Source organism: Octopus bimaculoides, chromosome 19 (genome assembly GCF_046866305.1).
Source record: "Octopus bimaculoides isolate indiv1 chromosome 19, ASM4686630v1, whole genome shotgun sequence".
Lineage (NCBI taxonomy): Eukaryota > Metazoa > Mollusca > Cephalopoda > Octopoda > Octopodidae > Octopus > Octopus bimaculoides.
The window spans coordinates 26,811,704-26,821,656 of record NC_142946.1 but is presented as its reverse complement, the minus strand read 5'-3'; positions in this window follow the sequence as shown (position 1 = coordinate 26,821,656).

Genomic DNA, 9,953 nt, shown 5'->3' with positions numbered 1-9,953 from the left:
AGTGTTGATTGTTTACTAATTTCGTTGAGAATCGATAAATCTTTTCTCTTTTTTTAAATTTTGTTCTGGATGTTATTTATCCACAAGGTCTGTTTGGGTGGTAGAACTTCTGTTTGGATGGGTTTGAGTGAGTATCCTGCTTCTTTTGTGGCTGCAGTGGCTGCCGCATATATTATGTCATTTAGTTCAGTGATATTGCCTGTTGTTTCTGTGGTTGTTAGTTCCGTGACGGCCAGGTTTATGCTATTTATTATTGATGTTGTTTTATTGTCTATTTTGATTTTTGGGAGATATAATTTGTGGTCCATTCTAAGATCTGTGGTTTTCAGTTCTTCGGTTATTTTCATTTTCATAGTATCGTAATTATTAGGTTTCCCTTCCTTATTGCCAGGCTTTATATTTGTTTTGCCTTCCTTTTCATTCATATGTTTGTCTGTGGTGTTCTGGATTGGTGCTTTTTGTACACTATTATACATCTCTACGGTCTGGGTTTGTTGTTTTTTGTTTACTTCGTTTTTTGCCGGAAATGTTACGTTTGTCCTCGTGTTTTGCTATCTCAGTGTTTATATTATTATTTGGCATTGCTGTGTGACTACTATCTAGATTTTCCTGATGTATTTTTTCTTTCAATTGTTCTATTTCTATTTCTGATATTTTTTTTGCTTTTAGAATATATCTTCTTTATTATTCTTATTATTATTATTATTATTATTATTATTATCATTATTATTATTATTATTATTATTATTTCATTTTTTGTGAGGGCGCATGGCTTTGTGGTTAGGGTGTTGCACTCCCGATCACTAGATCGTGGTTTCAATTCCTAGACCGGGTGGTGCGTTGTGTTCTTGAGCAAGACACTTCATTTCACGTCGCTCTGCGATCAATTCGACACCTTGACTCGTGGTTGAATCACTTATGGACGTCTCTGTTTCCAGAGAAACTCTACAACTACGATAGTGTCATCAGCCGGGCCTGTCCAAAATGCACAAGTGTGCGATGAAACCGTGTTGCACGCACTCTTACTGCGTTCGAGAATTACTGATCTCTGAACTTTCGTCGAACAACTGTGGCTATGACAAAAGAGGTTGGGTTGTTTGGTGGACGAGACTTCCCTCATCAACTTTTTCATGTATCACTTGATAATGAAGGTTTAGGTCGAAATGAAGATGAAATCCCTTATAAATTCTTTGACATGTGGATGGAAGTGACGACTTTGGCACATGTGAACCAACCTACTCAGTAATGCTTCCACCATGGTTCCTAGTGCAGTTTGCTTTTCTTGAGATATTTGTCCATCACCTGCTTCATTAAGATTTTCATGAAAGAAATCCATACAGGAATGTAGGAAGTGTATTTCAACAACATCCAACAGTCTATGCGTTATCGTTAGCCGATTGGAGACCTATTGATTTAAATTCTTTTCTACTTTTAGATTATAGTTGACATCATGTTCTCCATCTTTAGAATTACCTATTCTTAAATGTTCCTTATTTTCGCTTTTATCTACAATTTTGCATTTGCTTTCTAGTCCTATTTTTGTTGGACAGCATTCCGAAGGCGTTCTGAAGCTTTGACTTGTTCTTTATTTTATTTATTTACATATTTTGATCTATCTTGCAAGTTAAAGCTTTCGCTAATTCTATTTTCGTTGTTTCTTTTTTTTTTCTATGTTATTTGAGTTTTTATCATACATTCCTTTTAAAGTATTTTATTTCGATTTCGGATATCTGTTTTGGCTTAGAGAATGAAACTTTTTCAGATATTCTGTTGGGATCCAACGTTACGTTTAGATCGGGGTTAGTTTCTCTCTCGATTTGATATGAGAATGTTGTCATAACTGCATTAGGAGGGGTGGTGGCTAGAGTGCATTAGGAAAATAGAAACGTACTCCTCCTGTAATCATTATGATTTACTCTTTTACATCGTCGTAATTTTCAATGGGCATCGGTTTATTTGTTTGTTGTCCCAGTTAGTCATGTTCATTTTCATACTTTGTATACATTATATCCCAAGAACAAATTATCCCATTAAATTTGATCCGATTAGTTCTGTTAGTATTTGGAATGCTTTGTATATCTATGGTGAGCAATGAATCGATCTAGTGCTGATATGATCTCTATTTCCTTAGTTTCTTTACACTTGTTATCAAATCAGTGGCCAAAACTAACGCTTGTACTACATTAATCATATAAGATAGTGATCAATATTATAAGAAAATTATTTATACTTACATTGTTTTCCTTTAACGTTTCATCATTATATGGGATTTGATTCATTGTTATTCTTATTCATGTCAATAGATATTTTTTCAATTGTTATGACCAAGGTAAAGGTTATCTTTTATCTTTTACTTGCTTGAGTCATTTGTCTGCTGCCATGCTGATGCACTGCCGCGAAGGGTTTTAGTCGTACAAATCGACCCCAGAACTTATTCTATCGGTCTCTTTTTGCCGAACCGCAAATATTACGGGGACGTAAACACACAAGAATCGGTTGTCAAGCGATGTTGCAGGGATAAATACAGATACAAATACACACTCACATGCATATATATATATATATATATATATATATATATATATATATATATATATATATATATTTAAAATTATAATACAGGGTATCAAGAGATACCACCACGCTGAAAAAATAGCAGTCAAATCCTGACTCTAAAACCACAATAAATGTCCGCATGGCACGATTAGCGAAGACGAAGACCAAATAAACCAGTAAAAATAATAAGATAATTCCAAATCCTGGATTTCTGGCTTTGCATAAATTTTATCAGTGTATTTACTGCGCTGATATTCTGTCCGGATCACACGAAAGGTTGTTTAGGTGGGCTATTTAAGCTAGTCGTGTGCATACGTGCATATATATGTATGTATACGTCCGTATATGTAAGTATACTGTTTATATACATGTATTTGTATTTATGTACTGGAGTATATTCCACTGATGAAGGCAGAGCATTATTATTTATGCAAAGCCAGAAATCCAGGATTTGGAATTATCTTATTATTTTTACTGGTTTATTTGGTCTTCGTCTTCGCTAATCGTGCCATGCGGACATTTTTTGTGGTTTTAGAGTCAGGTTTTGACTGCTATTTTTTCAGCGTGGTGGTATCTCTTGATACCCTGTATTATAATTTTAAATAATTATTACCTTTGATGGTTTTTATTCCCATGCTGACCACTTGATAAGATCAATATTTTAAATATCGATCTTATCCTTATTTATATAAATATATATATATATATATATATATATATATATATATATATATATATATATATATATATATATATATATATATATATATATATATATATATATATATATATACGACGGATTTCTTTCAGTTTCCGTCTATCAAATACTCTCACAAGGCTTTGATCGTCCTGAGGCTATAGTAGAAGGCACTTGCCCAAAATGTCACGCAGTGGGACTGAACCCGAAATTATGTGGTTGGTAAGCAAGCTACTTACCACACAGCCACATAAAAATATCTTGAAATACTAAAGAGTAAATTTATTCAATAAAATCACCATTGACTTCAGCCATGGCCTCCAGATAACTTCGGAATCTCCTGCAACTCTTCTGGATGGTCTCCTTGTTTAAGTTAGTGAATGCTGCCATAATTTTTGCCTTCAATTCCTCTTTGCTGGTAAAAGGAGTTTTGTTGGTCTTCGCTCAACTGCGCCCCACACATAATAATCAAGGAGGTTGCAGTCTGGGGAGTTAGGTGGCCAAATGTTAGGGGTGATGTGTCGCAGAAACTGTGTGAAAGCCATGACTGGGTTCTCCTGCTTGTGCGGCATGATGCGGAGTCTTGCTGCCAGATATAGGGTCTTCCAGCAGCTACCCTTTTGACCCAAGGCTGCAATATCTCCTCCAGGCATTTGATGTAGGCTTCCCTGTTGAGTGAGAGGCCGTGTGGGAAGATGAATAGAGGCATAACTTCACAATCACTAGTGATCACTCCAAACACCATGATGTTGAGTGGATGCTTGATTTTTATCGCACTTGGTACATGTTTTGGGAACTCAGATTGATACCAACACTCTGAAATGTTCATATTGGAGTTTCCAGCGCGAATGCTAAACAGTGCAGCACGTCTTTTCTAAATGTCTGGCAGATTGAACTGCATCATGGTGCTGTCTTTCTCACAGACGGTGCTCAACTGACCCTACTACTGTTGTGGCGAATGGAACAGATCTTCTTTTCGGATATACGATCCACTGACGATACACACACACACACACACACACACACACACACACGGACGGACACACACACACACACACACATATATATATATATATGGTGGTTGTCTACTCCTTAAACAGAGTTTGACCACCTCCTGCACCTACACCTTAGCCCTTTCATGGCGTCTAATGTGGCTTTTTAAACCAGACAGTGTTTTGAAAAAACACCCACACAGATTGCACCTCTGATTTGCACTACCAATACCTGCAAGTAAGTTCTGCTCATTGTGGATCTTAACATGTCTTTTAAGACCCCCATTGGATTTGCAAACCCTCTGGCACACACCACATTCAAACGTGTGCACAGACATATAATCAGAATAGCTGGATGTTTGTTTTCCATGGGTTCACAGGTGAGATTTGAGGCCAGCCAAGGACAGACATGGTCTGTCACAGATTGTGCACACAAAAAGGTCCTTGTCATTCACCTTCTCAGTCTTTACATTTTTCCTTAAATATCTCTTGAGCCCTGCTTGCATCATCCTGGCCTCTTCAAATGCTTTCACTCCACTCCACACCCTTGTTCGCCATCCAACTCGATCTGAAGCGAGGGCTTCTATATCTTTTGGAGCCATTCCAATTGACTTCATAGCAGTCCTTATGCCATCCTTAAACCTTTTTTTAGGTTTATGCCGATAACGTTTCCCCTCTGCAAGCTCACCATAAAACAGCTGTTTCGGCATGCGTTCATCTGCCATTCGAACAATATGGCCACACCATCTCAATTTATATATATATATATATATATATATATATATACAACGGGTTTCCGTCTACCAAATTCACTCACAAGGCTTTGGTCAGCCCTAGGCTATAGTAAAAGACACTTGCCTAAAGTTCTACACAGTGGGTCTGAACCCGGAGCCATTGGTTGAGGAACAAGTTTCTTACCACACAGCCATTAGAAATATATTTTTGAAAATAAATGCGACACAATGATACTCTGATAATTCTCTATTTCTATTACTCTTCTTTCTACATACTAAATTGTGTGTTATATACATAACATATGTAATTAGGGATTTTTTACTTAGACACACTCACATCTACCCACAAATACAGACACTTACATACAAGCACAAACACAGAAAGGACCCTCAAATATATCAGGTCATCCCATAAGTTCTGTCCGAATTTTGAATAAAGAAATCAAGTCATCAAATGTTATATTTAATTGAAATTTAATCATCAATGTACTTTCCTTGAATATCAATGACTTCCTTCCATCTATTTACAAACTTTTTAATCCCATCAATGTAAAACTCTTTTGCTTTCAAAGCGAAGAACTCTGAAATGTCAGTTTTGACCTCCTTCTGGCTTCCGAAGGTTATGCCCCCCAAATGATTCTGTAAACTATGAAACAAATGGTAGTCTGAAGGAGCAAGGTCGGGAGAATAAGGTGGATGAGGAATTTTTTCCCAGCCAAGCACTTCGATCTTCTGTGATGTGATCTTTGCAGTGTGGGGTCGCGCATTGTCCTGATGAAACATCACTCCTTTTCCATTCACTAAATCGGGTCTTTTTTTCTTCAAAGCTTGGTTCAAACGTTCTAATTGCTGACAGTAGACTTGAGCATTGATTGTTGCATCAGGTGATAACAATTCAAAGTGAATTACTCCTTTGAAATCCCACCAGATAGAGAGAAGAACCTTTTTTCCATGAAGTTCCCTTCTCGGTTGTGATTGAGCTTTTCCCTTTTACCAAGCCACTGTTTTTCGTCACCAGTCACAAGTCTATCCGAAAAGGGTGAAATGAGTTCACGAGAATGGAGAGAAGAGCAGATGTCAACTCGGGATTTGCAGTTGCTTTCGGACAATTCATGAGGCACACATTTTCCAAGTTTAGGAACCTTTCCAAGTTGTTGAAGATGACAATGAACAGTTGTATGGTTTGCACTAAGCTTTATTGCCAATTCTTCAACTGATAATGCAGAATTTTCTCCAAGTAATGTCTCAAGGAGCTTATCATCAAACTCAAGTGGACGTCCTGTTAGGTCTTCATCTTCAAGGCTGAAATCTCCACTTCTGAATTTTGCAAACCATCTTCTGTAAGTTCTTTCATTCAAGCATTCTTTCCCATAAACTGAGTGTATGTTTCGAGTCGCTTCAACTGCAGAGTTTCCTTTTTTGTACTCATAAAGCATTATGTGCCTTAAATGCTCTTTGGATACTTCCATGCTAGAAAGGGTTTTAATCAAAGCAATTTTAATTCTATTATCCTGTAAAATAATATTTAATTAGTTTAAATGTACACAAATGCATAAAAATAATTTCAAATTCCATTAGACATTCTAAAATACTATTAAATTGCATTCAATTTTAAAAAAGGTAAAATCGGACAGAATTTATGGGATGACCTGATATGTATATCGGAACAAGTTTTTTAACAACTCATTTCAGAGCATCCAAACTGCATTTCGCAGTTTCGAAGACTGCTGACTTCAAAACAGAAATTACTGAGAATGGAGTCTAGAACTAGTGCGAATGTTTGCAACATAGTGAAATATGCTAAAGGCAAGAAAAGGCCAATAAAAAGTTCATACATACATGCATGTGTGTGTGTGCGCGTGTATGTGTGTGTGTGTTTGTGTGTGTGTGAGAGAGAGAGAGTGTGTGAAATAGAGAGAAAGAGTAAAAGAGAAAGAGAGATTGAAAGAAAGAGAGTGAAAGAGAGAGAGAGTGTGAAATAGAGAGAGAGAGTATGTGAAATAGAGAGAGAGAGAGTAAAAGAGAGAGAGAGAGATTGAAAGAAAGAGAGTGAAAGAGAGAGACAGAGAATAGACTTTCGTCAACTGACGTAATGTAATAGGCATGTACTATGGATGCTCATTTTGGTTTACCACTAAAACTCCGACCTGAACTGCCTCTGAAAAATGTGGTCTTGAGACTACCTATAGAAGGCAGCTAGAAGTGGTTTCTCCTTGAGCCGATGGATATAGATTAAAATTGAGAAGGTAAAAGTCGAACATTTGGCATCACTCGAAAAAACATTCAATTTAAATAGAGAATATAAACAGAATTTTTTACAGCTGTTTCTAGAATAGCCAAGCATGTAGAACATGACATTGCGTAAGGATTCCATAAGGTAAATAATCCACCATCGGAGAGAGAGGGGTCAGAAAAATATAAAAATGAAGAAATATCCCTAATTGAGGATATTAGTACTTTCTAGTTTGTCGAAAGATGAAGGAAGGATCAGAGTGAAATGTGTATGCGTCTGCTCTATGTAGGGCTATTGACAAAAACTGGCCACTAGTGTTAATGAGGCTAGCAAGACTTTTAAACTTTGATCTGGAGGAAGAGGAAATCGTGACCTTGGACACTCGCTGAAGGCCATTTTATCCGAGTTTTGAGAGATCTTTCTTTTGAAGGTTGAGAGAAAAATCGTTTGGGCAATCATTGCCAAAAGGTTAACATCATATCTCTTGGTCAACGGGTGCATCGACACGAGTGTCCAGAAGGAAGGAGTACCAAGTTACTTTGGATCCCTTGAACAAACATCAGCGATCAGCTGTTTCATTGAGGAAGCAAAGAGGAACAAATCACTTTCCATTGTATTGTTGGATCTTACCAAAGCGTACCCAAGTGTGCTCTACCAGCTATTATGAACTGCATTTGGAGTACTATCAAGTACCAACAGAAGTACTCGGCCTCATAATGTCCCACATGGATTAGCTGAGGATGAGATCCACAGTGGGAAATTTCACCACTAAATTGCAACTGCTGGGGAAAAAGCATTATGGCATGGTGCACAATTTCTGCGGTGCTGTTTGTGGTGGCCATGAACTTGCTGCTAGAGATAGCAGGAAAGCAAGTCGAAAGGTTCCGAAACTGACGGAAACACAGGAAATACAGTTTGCAAGACGTTCATGGACGACATAACGGTTATGACACCGTCAATCGAAGGAGCACAGTGGACAGAGAGCTCGCTGAGAAAGATGACCTCATGGTCACGCTAGAAGTTCAACTCAGCGAAATGTCAGAGCCCAAATATCCTTAAAGAAAAGCTGACAAATGACATCTTCAGCATTCAAGGATCTGGGATTCTGACGCACCAAAATAAGGAGTCCCACACCCTTAAGAACATTGGCAATACTGAAGACACAAAACTCAACTAGATAACTGGCAAGGGGCATTTGAAAAAAGTCAGCTTCTTGGAAAGTTGAAAGTACGGTGCTTACAATATGGCATCATACCCAGACTGAACTGGCCGTTTTTATTTTACAACTTTGCCATGACTCGAATAGAGATAATGGAGGGGCCGTGCAGAAGGTTCGTGTGAAGGTTGTTGGGCATTGCCCCAAATTTCAACTCATTCAATCTGTACTGCAAGACCTCTAGGCTCCACCTACCAGTTTCATCAATGGTAAAGGAATTCGATGCTACGAAAGCAAGAGCATCACCACGTTTGAGGACGAGAAAGTCAGACACTCCAACAAAACCATTAAGTGCGGTACCGGATTGAAACCCCAGGGAGCTGTGAAGGAAGCAGGGAAATACTCGAAACACCAGGAGATTATAGTCTGGTATAGTTTGTCAAGAATGGCTAGGGCTTGGCAGTTACAGCATCAAGAGGTGAGAAAAAAAACCAATACCAGGAACAAGAAAAAGCTCATAATGCAAAGGATCTGAGACTCAACAGAGGCGTATCGCCAGGTGAAAGCAGTATGAGTTTCCCACCAGGGTCAATGGATACGGTGCGATCAAGCACTCAAGCACACGCTATCTTGGAAGGAACTATAGAGCACTGACTAGGGAAGATTGTCCCTCCTCCTTCGAGCTGTCGTCCTCTTGCCAATTCCAAATAACTTTAAAATATGGGGCAAAGAAAAAGACCCCTCATGCAAACAGTGTGAAACAACTTTTTGCATCCTGAACCACATTTTGACCGAATGCCCCACAGCACTGGGAGAAGGACGACATAAGTGGAGACATGACAAGATCCTTGCAAAAATTGTCAGGTGGACTGATCTGCACAGAGTGAAGACTAATCAACAGCATCCACCAGCACCAAAAGGGTATCAAATTCCTAAAGTAGGGCGAGAATGATCTCAAGGCGAAAGCAGCGGTAGGAAAGCTGTTTTCTATTTTACGTTCAGTCTCCGACTGTGAGATGCAAGTGGACTTGAAGGGCAGACTTATCTTCCAAGATAGTAGTAACATCACTCCGACCAGATATGTCCCTACTCTCCAGGAACTCAAAAACAATCATTGTGGTCGAACTTAGCGTCCTGGAAAGACAGACTAAATATTTCCCACCAGATAAAGAAAACGATAAATCGGAACTTAGTCGACGAGGCTCTTGTCAAGGGATGGCATGCATCTTCATTCTCCACTGAAGTCGGCTGCGGTGGCATTTTAGCTAATTTAGTAAGATAGGTCTAGAACCCAAATAATCGAAGAAAGACATCAAGTAGATAGGCACGGTAGCTGAAACTAAGTCAAGGTGGCTATGGTTGGTAAGAGAGTGCATTAGGGAAATTGGCATGTATACTAGAACAGTACTCCTATATTCATTATTATTTATCTTCTTACATCGTTATAATTTTCAGTTGGTACTCTTCTGTAGGTGACGACTAGTTCAGTCCTCACTACCCCACTCAGACGAAGCGTACAACGAGCGAAACGTTTGTGATCCTAAAATACCCATTAACCATACAGAAGGGTTTCCAGCAATATAAT